At 38.3% G+C, this 16,475-nt stretch overlaps 1 protein-coding gene and 1 pseudogene across 1 annotated transcript in view; both read right to left on the minus strand.

Moving 5' to 3' along the window:
• Nucleotides 1-16,475, minus strand: part of LPIN2 (lipin 2) — a 100,164-nt gene that overhangs the window by 61,074 nt on the left and 22,615 nt on the right. The window lies entirely within an intron of this gene.
• LOC102433254 lies at nt 7,183-8,597 on the minus strand (annotated as a pseudogene).

Consider the following 16,475-nt stretch of genomic DNA (forward strand, 5'->3'; position numbering starts at 1 on the left):
AAGCATTTGGGGTCTGAGACAAATAAGAATAAATTCTTTCTAATGAGAAAAAATGATCAGTTTTCGAACAAATCACTTCTTCAATAGCCTTCCGGAAATTAAGTTCGAGAACCGAGGATCCACTGTAAATAAAATCCTTCCATCCTTCTCTCAGAGGCCTCTGGGTCCAACAGAGAAAGAGACATACTGTCTTAATTTACATAATGCCTGTGGTAATGCTATTTTGGTGACTTTTAGGAAGACTAGAGAAAGGAAGAAAAAAAGAACTGCATGGGAGAGTCAAGGAAGGCTTCAGGAAGCAGCAAATATTTGTTCTAGCAGTGTAAATGTGAGAAGTATATTAGGCCAAGAAAAGGAAGTTTCAGTGGGCAGTCCCAGACAGAGAGAAAAACACATGATGAGTATGCTGAGTATGAGGCAAAGGTGAGAAGTTATGCAAGGTCTTGGACCTGTGCTTCAAGTGTATCTCATGGGCAATGGGCACCAGCAGTGGTTGTAGTCAGGGAAGTGACTCAATGACTTAGGAGTGGGGAGATGTACTGGAGAAGAGGAGGCTAAAAGCAGAGTCCACTTCAGAAGCTACTACAACCAATTCAAGCAAGAGATGGCACCACTGTAAAGGCAGAAGAGGTACAAAGGAGGCTGAGAATCAGTAAGACCTGATGACCAACCCAAGGCAGATGTTAATGGAAAGAAAGCAGTTGGTTAGAATCATGCCACAATTTCTAGACAGAGCTAGAAATACATATGGCACATAGTTGGAATTCAGTAAATATTGTTGAATGAATGAACAAACCAACTTAGATATGAAAATAAAAAGGGTAGAGTTGGTGGGGAACTTTCTATCAAGGTTGAACTTGAAAAATATTATTTATTCCATTGGTTCAAAATTCTATATACATGAAATCATCCTGGACAGTTTTTTAAATGCAATTTTCCTTGGATCTTTTTAAAGGTTTAATAACTTATAATGAAGATGAGCCAGGTTAGGAAAGCATAGCTCCATGTAAAAGCAAGAGACCCTCTGATAAAATTCCATGACTATTCTTTAGTTCCAAAATCAATCTGTCGCCCAACTGGTTTGGCTCAGTGGATAGAGTGTCGGCCTACGGACTGAAGGGTCCTGTGTTTGGCCGGTCAAGGGCACATGCTCGGGTTGCGGGCTCCATCCCCAGTGTGGGGTGTGCAGGAGGCAGTCGATCAATACTTCTCTCTCATCACTGAGATGTTTCTATCTCTCTCTACCTCTCCCTTCCTCTCTGAAGTCAATAAAAAAATATTTTTTAAAAAATCAATCTGTCATAAAATAGACTACAAGGGGCGGGGGGTGGGGGTGGTGTGAACCTTTGGATCTCTCAGTATATATCCCAGTCTCTAAGGCATATCCATTACCTGGACATGTGATCCAAACTTAACAGACCTTGAATTTTATATGTTTTACTGAACAAACAGCTGACCTGATCATTTTGTAAGATTAATACTAGGATTGGCAGTGATTCCATCAAAAACTCATTTTAAAAAATTCTGGTCTGGGAAGATTGCTTTTCTAGGAGTTCCTTCCCTAATTACAACTCGGTACTATTCAACACGAACCTTTTGAATACAGAGGAAATTTTCTGACTCAATAATCTTGTTTTGGTATTTGAACAGCTATATGAAGCAATGGCTGGCTCAGAGCATATTATAAATAAGGCTCCCTGTATCGCAATGATTTCCTCTCTGAGATCCCCAAACACAGAAGTAAACCCCAGTAGCCATGTCTATAATATGGGGCTTGGGCCTTGGCATCAATTGGCTGATGGAGTGAGGAGACATCTGACCCAAACTGAACCAAATTGATACTCTTGAAGTGTGTATGGAGAGTCAACGTAATCAGAAACCGGCAAGGCTAAGCCACCTGAGCCATCCAGAAGGCTCACTAGCTCAAGACACCGAGATGCCAAGCAGCCCTAGCTCTTGCCCTCTTATCATCTCTCTGAATGATAAAGTCATAAGTTTGTTTGTTGGCTTGTTCAGAGTCCATTTCTGATGTCTGCCAACAAAGGACTTAAATACAAATATGCTGATACTGATTCTAACTTGAAGAACACCCTGGGAAAATTAGCAAGAAAATAACCCAAATGTAACCCAGTGAAAGCCTCCTTGTACTAACCTCAGGCTTTTGTTTTTTGTTGTTTAATAAGGTGACATGATTCTGTCAAGGCTAATAAGTTGATAAATTCAGATTTCAAGCCTGTCAAAATATACTTTAAGAAGTTTGGAAACACAGATTTCAGCTCACTGGGCTCACTTCTCTATGATTTCACCACACTCACTATCTACAAAGTAGACAATTATTTTTGACTGAGTAAGGTTCAAAAAAGGGAAGACACTATGCCATTATAGAAATACTAGAGGCCTGGTGCACGAAATTGTTGGGGGGGGGGGGGTGTCCCTCAGCCCAGCCTGCACCCTCTCGCAATCCGGAACCCCTCGGGGGATGTCCTACTGCGGGTTTAGGCCCGTTCCCGCAGAGCAGTCGGACATCCCTCTCGCAATCCAGGACCGCTGGCTCCTAACCGCTTGCTTGCCTGCCTGCCTGCCTGATTGCCCCTAACCGCTTCTGCCTGCCTAACTGATTGCCCCTAACCACTCTGCCTGCCTGCCTGATGCCCCTAACTTCTTGCCTGTCTGCCTGATCACCCCTAACTGCTCACCTGCCTGCCTGATCGCCCCTAACCACTCTGCCTGCCTGCCTGATCGCCCCTAACTGCTTGCCTGCCTGCTGGATCGCCCCTAACAGCTCTCCTGCCTGCCTGATCATCCCTAACCGCCTCTGCCTCGGCCCCCGCCACCACAGCTTCATCGGGAAGGTCGTTCAGCTGTCAGGTCTAATTAGCATATTATGCTTTTATTATTATAGATACATTCTTTCCCAAGTGGTGGCCCCAAGTTTTATTCAACTATTTGTTTCAGCTTTTCAGCAGTACAACTAAGGAAAGACAATGTGTCAACACCTAATGCATCTTCAAACACCATCAATTCCCCACCCTCCACCCTAGTCACTGGCTCAATAATTTTCAAAATCCAACACTAGTTTTCTTCTCAATCCATCAACTACTATTTATCTAATATTTTATATGAGGAGCAAGAGGTTTTAGGCTTCCTGGATGAAGAAATGGGAATAAATATAGTACTAGGTGTACCAGTTAATAATGCAGATTTTTTCCAATAGATGGAGTTACACATATATTGATATATATGCGATTTGATATGTATGCTATTTTGTTGTATTGATAGCAAGCTTCAAAACTTCCTATGTCAAATTTGCTGAAGGTATTAACATTATATTTTTAGGTTTAAAAATGTCAAATTTCCTGTCAAAAAAAGATCATTTGTGGGAAGTTTTAATTCATTACTTTATTTTAAAGAAAAGTGCTGCTGAAAGTTATTGTATATTTCGGGAAGCTTATGGTGAACATGCTCCATCTCAAGATACTTGTGAACGCTGGTTTAAATGCTTTAAAAGTGATAATTTCTAAGTGGGGCTTGGGCCTGACTGCACCCTCTCGCAATCAGAGGGGTGCTTTAAAAAAATCTACTTATGATTAGAGAGACCTATGAGGAGGTCCAGGTCAACCGAAAAAGTTTGAAGACCAACAATTACAAGCATTATTGAAGATGCGTGTCAAACTCAAAAACAACTTGCAGAAAGATTAAACATTGCTCAGCAAACAATTTCCGATCATTTACAAGCAATGGGAAAGATTTTAAAGGAAGGAAAATGGGTGCCACCATCAACTGAACGAAAGACAAATGGAAAACCGTAAAGTCATCGGTAAAATGTTGCTTCAACGGCACAAAAGTCTTTTTTACATCGAATTGTGACTGGTGATGAAAAGTGGATTTATTTTGAGAATCCCAAATGCACAAAATCATGGGTTAATCCAGGTCAACCATCATCATCAACTGCAAGGCCAAATCGCTTTGGAAAGAAGACAATGCTCTGCATTTGGTGGGATCAGGAAGGTGTGGTGTATTATGAGCTTCTAAATCTAGGTGAAACCGTTAATACTGATCACTACCAACAACAAATAATCAATGTGAACCATGCTTTGATCGTAAAATGACCAGAATGGGCCAGAAGACAGGGCAAAGTAATTTTGCTTTATGATAATGCACCATCACACACTTCAAAACCAGTTAAAGACGCGTTAAGAGATCTTGCCTGGTATTAACCCACCCACCGTATTCACCAGACCTTGCTCCTTCAGATTACCACTTGTTCCAATCGATGGCACATGCACTTTCTGAGCAGCACTTCAAAACATACGAAGAAGTGGAAAACTGGGTCTCTGAATGGCTTGCCTCAAAACAAGAAAAGTTCTATTGGGACGGTATCCACAAATGACCTGAAAGATGGGGGAAATGTGTAGCTAGCGATGGACATTACTTTGAATAAAGCACTTTTGATGTTTCTCTTGAAATTATCGTGTTTTCTTTGATTACAAAATCCACCATTATTAACCAGTACACCTAGTATGTCCAAAGGAGATTGTGAACACACACACAGCATAATGGAAAAGAAGATCAAAAAGAGATGGGAAAGCATGGGCTCAATGATGAGAAGAAAGCAGAGGGCAGTAGCAAAGTGCTTGTGGCTGTGTGCACTGATGTATCCTGCCCTCTCCTTAACACATCATATAAGCACTCACCACACTGCAGTAATTTGTTTATCACACCTCCAAACTAACTTCTGATAAAAAAAAAGAAGTGTTGTATGCTTCACCATTTCCCCAAAGCCTGCCTGGCACAATGACTAGCAATAGCAGGTTCTTAATGAGTATTTTTCAATCAATGAATGTATGAATTAACAAGTGGATGAATGCAAGATCTAGTGAACAAAATCAGCAAGAAGAGAGAGGAATATGTACAATGTTTTGGTATTGTAACCTGAATAAGAAATTCAATAGGTAAAGATATATCTGTATACACACACATACATACAGCACCACACATTTAAAAAAATGCCAAGAACTGCCCTGACTGGTTTGCTCAGTGGATAGAGTGTCGGCCTGCGGACTGAAGGGTTCCAGGTTCAATTCCAGTAAAGGGCATGTACCTTGGTTGCGGGCACATCCCCAGTAGGGGGTGTGCAGGAGGCAGCAGATAGATGTTTCTCTCTCATCGATGTTTCTAACTCTCTATCACTCTCCCTTCCTCTCTGTAAAAAATCAATAAAATATATTTTTTTAAAAATGCCAAGAACAGTGGAGGACAACCCAATGTTCCAAAAGCAAAACTCAGATATTCAGAAACCAATGCTTTTCCTCCGGATACTGGTGAAAACCTCAGAGAAAAAACTTGCATAAATCTAGTCTATGTGAGTATCAATTATAATGACACCCACCTTAAATGAGTAAATCTAAAAATATCCCTGTGAGAACAAATGACATCCGTGCAGACCGCTCTGAAGAACATTGAGCAGCCAGTCTCACAGAGACTTGTGGCGGAAGAGAGACTAGACTGTTGGTCTGTCAGGGGAAGTTGGTGTGGGGAAGTCAGCTGAGGTACCGGCAAGGCTAAATGGACAATGGTTATACCATGACCAAGATTATTACAGAAAAGAGAGAGTGAAAGAAAACAAACTTACAGTTACCACTTCCGACTAGTCAATCTACTTACATGAAAATGCCCGACATCACAATTCTATAGGGCACAACCTTCAAGGTAAATGGCAGATAGCAATAGTTTCATTTTCCTAATGCTCAGCAAGTACCAGAATATTCATTTTCTTCAGCAACAGAATTGGTACAGAGCAAGGAAAAAAAATGTTCAATTTTACACACATCTTTAGATTTCAATACACAATAAATTGTTTGTTCCTTGAATAAATCCTAAAGTAGAAAGCAGCACACTAGGGACCCCAACTACTTTCCTCAACTCCCATGTGTTCCTGTGTCCAAATTTGTTTTGAACTATCACAGCTCTACAAAATTTAATGGTTCTCATTCCTTCATTTCTCTTCACTGCTTCTCCATTATTACAAATTGCAGAATAATGCACTGTAATGAAGCTTTCTGATATCTTTTCCTATCATGACTACAATATCCCCAGTTCTAATCTACTTGTACATGAGGTGACAGATCATAAATGTTACAGGGAACATTTAACCTGACTGGAGACTGGAAAGAAATACAGAAGTAAAATTAAAAATGCAATTAACTGCCTAGCTGGGTTTGCTCGGTGGTAAGAGCATCAGCCCTCGGACTGAAGTGTCAGTCTCAGGTTTGATTCCTGTCAAGAGCAGGTACCTTGGTTGCAGGCCCTGATCTGGGCACATACGGGAGGCAACCAATAGATGTGTCTCACATTGAAGTTTCTCTGTCTGTCCCCCTCTCTCCCACTCTCTCTAAAAATCAATGGGAAAAAATATCCTTGGGTGAGGATTAACAAAAAACTTGCAAATAATCATGAAAGATATTAAGTAATTACTTAGCCAACTTTGTGTGATGGTTATACCTATCAGCACATAAAACTTCTAGCTGAATGTTCATGCCAACTCCATGAAATGCAGTAAGATTTCAAATAACTTATGCCTGTGTCCTGAGCTATTCAAAACAGACTTTTAAAAAAAATTAAGGTGCACTTTACATAGAGTAAAATTGACCCATAAAGATACAGAACAAGATCACCACTCCAAAACACCCCTAATGCCCCTCTGTGGCCAATATTTCCCCCCCATACCCTGCCAACTACCAATCTGTTTCCTGTCCCTTAGTCTTGCTTTCTCTAGAATGTTATATAAGTAGAAACATACAGTATGTAGCTTCCTGAATATGGCTTCTTCCACTTAGCTTAATTAATACATTTGAGATTAATCAATATTGTTATAGCACTCTGTGAGACTTGCAACAAAGGGGGCCATAGGAGAGTCAACCTTGATCCTGTCTCCAGGAACCCATGTTCTAGCCCAGTGATGGCAAACCTATGACACGCGTGTCAGAGGTGACACGTGAACTCATTTTTTTGGTTGATTTTTCTTTGTTAAATGGCATTTAAATATATAAAATACATATCAAAAATATAAGTCTTGGTTTTACTATGGTTGCAAATATCAAAAAATTTCTATATGTGACACGGCACCAGAGTTAAGTTAGGGTTTTTCAAAATGCTGACATGCCGAGCTCAAAAGGTTCGCCATCACTGCTCTAGTGTGTTATAGTTGTCCTTAAAGCTCTTCAATTCAAGGAAGTGCTTGGCACGTTTACTCTTCTGGTTGGAGGGGAGGTATGTCACCTGGATGACTGTTGGAGAAACTTTAGAAGACTGGGTTAGGTCTTTGGCTGCTGACTGATGTCGCTGGGAGCTCCCACTTCATGCTTTGACCACTGTGGCCAACACACTCAGGGCCTCCTGAAAGCGCAGGTCCTGATAGTGCATACTCTCTCTGGCCAAAGACCCTAGTCCCATACGGGGCTGTCTCATAGCCATCCAGCAGGGTATCAATGAGGGCCTTGCGCACACCCTTGAAAGGAGTACTAGTGCTTCGAAGATCTAGCAGATAGGAGTGAAAATTCTGCCCATTAAGAAACGAGGATGCCGGACCTTCAGCATGAAATGGGATTTCAGAGGCACGGATGGCATCTAGAGCTTTCATCCTGTATAATTAGTTGTAGCTACTACGATGCTGTAAAAAAGAAGGAACTCGTACCATTTGCAACAGCATGGATGATCCTGGAGAGCATTATGCTAAGCGAAATAAGCCAGTCAGAGAAAGATAAATATCACATGATCTCAGTCATTTGTGGAATATAATGAACAACATAAACTGATTAACAAAAATAGAGCCAAAGGAAAAAAAATATTTTAGAATAGAATTCTGTTATTTGCAGATTTTTAATACTTCCTATGACTTTTGTGATATCATACTATGTTGGTACAGTTTTGCTAATATTGCTATACTTAAAATCCTTTTTTTTGAAATATTAATGTTTATTGCATGTAATATTATATTTAAGATAGTTTTTCTTGAATAATTGGTATTGCATGTAACATTACATTAAAAATCGTTTTTCTTGCCGAAACCGGTTTGGCTCAGTGGATAGAGCGTCGGCCTGCGGACTCAAGGGTCCCGGGTTCGATTCTGGTCAAGGGCATGTACCTGGGTTGCGGGCACATCCCCAGTGGGAGATGTGCAGGAGGCAGCTGATCGATGTTTCTCTCTCATCGATGTTTCTAACTCTCTATCTCTCTCCCTTCTTCTCTGTAAAAAAGTCAATAAAATATATTTAAAAAAATAAAATAAAATAAAATAAAATAAAAAAAAATAAAAATCGTTTTTCTTGAGATATTAATGTTTATTACATGTAACATTATTATATTTAAGATGGTTTTTCTTAAAATATTAATGTTTACTGCATGTAAAATAAATAGTTGTAGCAATTCTGATTTCCCTGGGTGTCCAGCTGTAGCAGTCTACAAGGAGCTGAGTGGTTCATACTTGATATCCTGAATCCTGGATAGTTGAATATCAATCTCCTCTTTTAAGTCCAGGCTCCGGTAGGCCATCACCAGCATGACATTCACCCCAACAGCCAGTTACTGCCTGACGCCATGGCCTCCCCACCCCACTCCAAACTGCTCTGGTTTACCCCACTGCCCTGCCTCGCCAGCCCAGGCTCCTCCGAGGCAAAGGCGCCTGGGTTCTCTGAAGCCGCCCGGCCAGAAAACATCAAAAATTCAAACTCTTCATTTACTCACACCCTAATATTTTAAACTATGCATATCCTTGATAAATAATATATACTCTAAACTATAATTGGATGTTTTACTCAGTATTCCACCTAGTGTTAGCCATGGGGAAATGATGAGAGAAAAGGGGGAAAGGGCAGTAACATTTATCCCTTCCAAATGCCATTTTACATACCTCATCTCATTTAATCCTCATTAGATAAGGCATATGTTATGTGCATTGTACAAGCAAGAAAATGGGTTCAGAGCAGATAAATAGTTATACAGTGACAGGCACAGACAAAAGCTCATGTATGTCTCATATACCCAGGATCTTCTTACTGAATCTTGGGATCACAAGTTCCTAAAAACATTAATGCTAAGTTGATGTAGTTTTCAGGGCTACATAGGAATTTCATAAGTGCATTTAGAGAGCAATGATTGATGATTCTTCTACATGCTATCATACATGAAAATGTTAAGCTTTTTATTATGAGTAGCTTTAAAGATATGATTACATTATAGTCATAAATGTTTTAAGGAACATGTTCTCATTCTAAGTTTTCTAGGATAAAAGAATTGTGTGGGTAACCTATTTTGATGGTGGTCATTGATAATCATAGCAACTCTAAAATAAAACAGGAAACCTGATTGTTTGCCTCAATTTCACATATGAAAGGCACATAATCTTAACAGGTTTCCATGGAAACCATACATAGTATTTTCAGTGATGACTATGACTTTAGTCTAGACACTGGTAGAATATAATTTTCTTTGAAACATTCTGACTTTATTTGATGTTCTTTCTATATACTCACTGACCTAGAAGTCAGGAATTGACATCATGACTCTTTTACAGTTGAAATTATAGCAGTGAGAATGGGAACAAATGAACACAGTCCTGTAGTTTGGAGGTCTAGGGAAAGACATGTTAAGCTTCACTCATCTTTCTCTTATCCCCCTAAAAGAATGTCAGTTAGTATCACAGATGAATTAAGTTGTACCAACTGTGTTAATTCCCTGGGTTGAAAGTCCTTCAACCTGCATCATATTACCTAGTTAAGTGCAGGTAGGAACAAGCCAGATGAATTACCTCAGTAGGATTTGATGGTCACTGCACTTTAACTTAGCAGGTGCTAACTTAACAAGCACCTGTAGGCCTTAAGTTCACCATCTAAGCACCCTCAACAACCCAAGACTGAAGGAGTCTGATAAACAAAGTACCTGCTTTAAAAAGAAAGCTACATTTTAGGAAAAGAATACAGACTGCCTTATCAAAAACAAGATAATTCAAGGATTAAAATAAATTTGGTTTTAGTGAAATTCTGTGACTTTCGTCATTTGTTTGAGTGGGCTGTGTGCATATTATTACACGGGGGGAGGGGTCAAAAGTAGGTTAACAGTTATTTATATGAAAAATTATATATATATATGTGTGTATACATATATATGTGTGTATATATATATATATATATATATATATATATATACACATACACACACACACACACACACACACACAGAGAAATATGCTAATTAACCAGGATGCCATTAAGGGTCAACCAGACAGGAGGAGGTTGCGTGCGTTGTGTGGGGGTGGGGCATGCCTGCGCTGGGGGAGGGCCTGATCAGCAGCGGCCTTGGCTGCTTCAAGGGCCGGAGAGGGAGTGGGCCGCACGATTCTGGGCTCCTAGTACAATTAGTAACTATCACTACAGTACTAAACTGTGTTTCATGTGCTCAAAACTGTAAACCTACTTTTGACCCACCTGTACATATGGTTTCTCTGTGCACTCAAATCACTAAACATTCCCTCAAGTTTTCAATGTCTCTTCAGAAATTTTTGTAAGAATGCTGGCCACAAACTGGACCAGTTTCTATTCCACTACAAGAAACAGGATATTTTTTCCTAGAAGGCTGAGTTCAGGGTGGGGAACCTTTTTTCTGCCAAGGGCCATTTGAATATTTATATCATTTGTGGGCCATACAAAATTACCAACTTAAAAATTATGTTGCTATGAAAAAAGCTCCTAGATTATTGAATTTCAAGTCCTGCCTGTGGTTGCCTTGGCAGGGCCCTCACCAAACATTCCCAACCTCTGCCTTCCAATCAGTGGAATTCTCTTAAAAAAAATAAAAAATAAAAAATAATTATTTTCTCTACTTTCAATTAGATAAGTAATGTATAATACATGCAAAAATTATCTACTCTAGGATTGGTGTCTATAATTTTTTCTTCAGTAGAACTAGGTTGTCTTGAATATTTAATACCTAAGGTATGATTATAAAACAAATAGATAAAACATAAGTGTTTTCCAGGAGAGGTAATATTTTCATATAGATCTTTTCAAATAGCTATGTCCAATTCCTCTAGACTAGACCTACACTTGACTTTTTAAAATGCCTAAAGACAGTGATGGGATTATGACTTTTATTTTCTATGCACAAAACTGACTGACCAGCACCTGGATTACATCTATATACTAGGCTTTTCCTAATCAACTGAGTGAAATAGCTCAACTATCTCAGAGTATATAATTAGGACCAAGTATTCGGGCAAACTAAAAGAGCTAGTATTTACATAAGCATCTGCTGGATATCTGTCCAGATATGTTACTCACAAAATTAAAGTAGCAAACAATTCAGACATTTTAGTAAATGCAAACAAAAAAGTTTCTGTGCATCTAGCAGACTCAGTGTGGCAAATAAATGTTTACTGAATGAAGATAATTTTGGTTTCTTTAAATTGTTTAGTCATGCATTCTACAATATTGTGGAGCAGTTGTATATACATGTGTTTTCATTGTAAGCTAGCTCCAAGTCTTTCTTTCTGAAATATAAAAATGCATAATAATTTTGAAACAGCCTAGACAGAATTCTCGCCAAGCCTCTAAGTTACTCTTCCCCAAATACCTGAGCTCATCTGTGGCATCAGGATTAAATGAGGCAACAATTTGTGAAAACAGAAAGATTCTAACAGAATTTACTCCCTCAAGTTGCCTAACTAGTAACATCACCACATTTCTGTGAGGAAATAAAATTCTATGCCACTAAATATTTAATCAGGTTTGTGAACATTTCCATGCTGGATTGAAGGAAAGTTTGGTTTTGGACCCATTCACCTAGGATTTCTGGCAGCAGGGAGTAATGACAAATGTGCTGGGGAAGGGGGGGGGGGGGCGCGCAGGGACATCTTCTCCACCCCACCCCCACCCTTACTGAGGGTTTCCTAACTCTCAATATAAAGCGCACTGTCCCACTCTAGCTGATTTGACTCAGTGAATAGAGTGTCGGCCTGCTGACTGAATGGTCCCAGGTTCACTTCTGGTCAATGGCATATCCCTGGGTTGCGGGCTCAATCCCCAGTAGGGGGCGTGCAGCCAATCAATGATTCTCTTTCATCATTGATGTTTCTATCTTTCTCTCTCCCTTCCTCGCTGAAATCAATAAAAATATATTTAAAAAAAATAAAGCGCACTGCCCCAAGCCACACACTCTACCTACAGGGTACCTCGCTATCTTCTACCACTGTTTATGTTACTAAATCTTGCTGTAAATAATATAAAAATATTAAATTCTCTATGAAAAAGGTGAGCTTCTAGGACTCAATCACACAAGTGCCCAGGTCTTTGATAAAGAGAGCAGAGGGACAAGGGTGGAGAAGCACTGTCTCCTCAGTGCTTCCTGGAGTCCACTGTAGCTGGTGAAAATAAGAAGATCCAAGCAAGGTCAAATCTCACTTCCGTGTCATTAGAGGGGCTCCCATATCTAACAAGAATGGCCAGATGCCCCCTAGAGCAGGGGTCCTCAAACTACGGCCCGCGGGCCACATGCAAATACAAATATTGTATTTGTTCCCGTTTTGTTTTTTTACTTCAAAATAAGATGTGCAGTGTGCATAGGAATTTGTTCATAGTTTTTTTTTAAACTATAGTCCGGCCCTCCAACGGTCTGAGGGACAGTGAACTGGCCCCCTCTTTAAAAAGTTTGAGGACCCCTGCCCTAGAGTCTCTTCCAGCTCTAAACCACAGAAGGACTCAATTCTAGAAGCATTTCTTAGGATTACAAGTTTGGCTGAGAATTCTGGTAGTACATTCTGCCCTAATTTTAAAAAATGCAATCAAGGTAATTTAAAATAAGTGGGGTTAAGGCCAGCAAATTATTTTGAAACTTCAAGATATTTGAATATGAAACTATTTTTGCTTTTTCCTTACCAAATAAAGAAATTTATCTTCACTTGTTTAGAAATTATTATGGAAACATGATTTTTTAAAAATTCCCAATTTCTAATGAAGCACAGAAAGTTTTTTGTGTGTTTTTTAAGTTACTAGATATACATTTATATTCCAAACACATACAATCACCTTCTTTAAGATGAAGACTTTCACCCTCCAATGGGAGGTGTTTGCAGACAGCATATGACTAGCAGGGAGCATCCAGGTCACTGAGGGCCTGGACCCTGAAAACCAGGATTCGCCCTCTCCCCCTTGCCACACACCCACACCCACACCTACACATGCACACCCAGGTTATAAAGTCTAGCTCTTATGTAATCAGTATAAGCTTATTAAGCATATATCAAATCCAGTATTGAACACTAGCCATTCAAAAATCCAAGTTTCTCTTGGGGCAGGGAGGTAACCCACAGAATCAATGTTCTAACATTATGATAAAAGGGAGCTGATAATAAAATGCAACCTAATCGAATGCCCCTCCCCCCCAAACACACACACACACACACACACACACACCTTTAGAAAGCAGGAAACATAAGAACTGCTTCCTATGATGGGTGGTTTGGGTTAGTGCTACTCACCAAATGAATTTTTAAAATACTTCGTATCAGCTGGGTTCACTGGTCTCCTTTCTGAGCTTTACAACAAAAGTGCATGAATCTACATATACTATATACCAGGCGTCCTCAAACTACTGCCCGCGGGCCACATGCGGCCTGCCGAAAACATTTATCCTGCCCGCTGGGTGTTTTTGCCGCCGCTGCCTGTCCTGCTTAGCAGCCGACTCGTCCCGGGCCCGCAGTGCGCATGTGTGGAATGTCTGAGGCACAGTGAACTGGCCCCCTGTTTAAAAAGTTTGAGGACCTCTGCTATATACTATTAAAATGGAAATTTCAAAAGTAAATTGCCTCTCAGTAGCATTTGGCTTCCATTCATACTCAAATGATGTCTATATTCAAATAATGTCCAGTTCTATCAATTCCTGAGAACCCTGAAAAAGTACTTTTACCAACAGATCCTAAAGCAAAAACACACAAAATGTGATAAAGTTTTAAAAAGGTGATATAATTTTTAAAACTAAAATCAACCTAATTATGAGCCACAGACTTTAGAAACTAATTTCTGTCCTGTTTATTTTATACCTATCTTCATAAAAACATTTTTTAGTTTTCTAAAAAATACCTTTACCTCATTGCATTTACTTCAGATTATTTTTAAAGGAAAAGGTTCCATAAATAGAGTTAAATAATATTACCCTTAATTCTCCTGATTTTGTTTTCTTAATGCAGACTTTTGGAACTTAACACTAAGTTTATGTGACTTGTTTTATATTTTGTAAGAGAAAACTCAAGATAAAAAAATCTCAGACATCCAAATTAAAAAATACATATATAAAACATCCAAATGAAATATTTTTTAAAAAATTTAGACAATATGCATTTCCCCCTCTATTTCATGCTTACAAAATCTTTTTGTTTGCAATCATAGAAGAAAAAAGACTGCAATCACACTTCTCTATCATATATCAGAATAAAATGCCAGTTTCACAATATTGGTTTAGTTTTCAAAACTTTTGGCTAAAACAATAACAACTGTAAGAACTTTAAATATTTTTTTATTCCTCAACTACTGCACTTAGATGCAAAGAGAATGTGAAACCAGATACATTTAGTTTAAAACCAGTGGGGTTTTTTTAATTTTCAGTTTAAATCATCAACTTCATTTTTTTTTCTAGGCACAAAATTATTGTTAACTAATAAATGGAAAAAGGTAGAAAGATGGTGTAGTGTGAATGAGGGAGAACAGGTAGGCAAAGATTTCTGTTAAACCTATCATTTAAAAATTAATAAAATCCCTTACGACACTACATTTTCCAAAGAAAAGGCATTAGCCATTTTTTTTGATGGGTGTTCTCCCCTCTTCTTGTAGTATTATCCAGACTGAGCAAGCAAAGTGACCAGGACATAGGTGGATGTAACTCACCAGGATACCAGCTGGGGCCTTTCCATAGTAAACATCTTCAGTTTTACTTAATGAATCTTCATGAACCTTCTCCTCATCTTCACTATCATCTTCTAAGTAAAACATCTTAAAATTGAACTAGCCTATCAAGCATGTCTTTTTTCAAAGATGAAGGCACAATTCTAAACTATCAAAACGGAAAGCTGCTCTGCTGACAAACTGTTTGCAGACACAGTAACATGGTTAAAACTGAAAGGAAATGGTTCTTTAAAAAAAAAAGCAATACATACACGACTTTACCAATAAGATTTGCTCAAAACGACTCAACCCCTTCTCTCTGAAGGAGATAAGAAAGGGCATGGAACAGGCTGTGCCATGTGTTTACACTGATAGGTACCAAGTCCTACCCAATCACATGACGGTCACTGCAGCTTCCATCACACAGGACAGGGATTGAGTTAATGATTCTCTAAATCAATCACATCCTTGTTTTTAGAAATAAAAACAACTATAATATGGAGAAGTATGCTTATATAAAGTAATCATGCAAGGGAAAATCATTTATGTATATTTGTAAGTATCAGCGAGCTTCCCAAAGACAGCTGGGTTATATATGCTTTATAGAACTCAATTACCCAAAATTTTTTACTTTGTCATACTGGCATGACCCAACATATTTTCACAATTTTGGAAGAGAAACAGCCTGCTCAGGACTGTAAATAATGAACAAATAATAAAGTATTAACATATTAAGTATATTAATATTATTATAATTATATTATTACATAATAATATAATAATGAACCATTTATTTAACTTAAAGAGTATGACAATGCAACATTGTAAAATTCAAACATTCTTGGAATTTCTAGCTCTCAGTAAGTCAACATAGGAGCTTCAAGTGAATTGTTTAAACAAACCTAACATACAGATGGACAAAATGTATTCATTTTTAAATTAAAATATACTATTTTTATTCATCAGTATCTAGGACTGTTCTGTTCATTACAAATAGCCACTAGCCATATGTGGTTATATTTGCAATGCAGCTAGTACCAATTAAGAGTGCTATCAGTATAAAATACAGACTTAGAATAAAAACAGAACGTGAAATAATCTCATTACTTTTTACATACTATATAGGTTTCATGTTAAAATGATAACATTTTGGATATATTGAGTTAAATAAGATATATTCTTAAAGTTAATTTTACCTGCTTTTTTCTTTTTACTTTTTAACATTACTAGAAAATTTAAATTACATATGTAGCTCCTATAACATTCCATTGGACAATACTACTTCAGAACTCTAAGACAATCTTGAGAGCAAGGGAGGTAAAAAAGGATATTCAGCCAAAATTCTACTAATGAATAACTAAAGATGACAGAATTTTCTTCATTCCATAAAAGTATTGTGCTATAATTCATCAACAATATACTAGTTGGTCCTCTAACTTTTAATGATGTTCATATTGTTAAAACCTTATTTCTACCTTTAAACATTACAAAAAGATAAAATTTCCAAATGGTCGACAAAATAAACAGGGGTTGATAATGTTTACTGCA

This window comes from Myotis lucifugus, unplaced genomic scaffold (genome assembly GCF_000147115.1).
Source record: "Myotis lucifugus unplaced genomic scaffold, Myoluc2.0 scaffold_58, whole genome shotgun sequence".
Lineage (NCBI taxonomy): Eukaryota > Metazoa > Chordata > Mammalia > Chiroptera > Vespertilionidae > Myotis > Myotis lucifugus.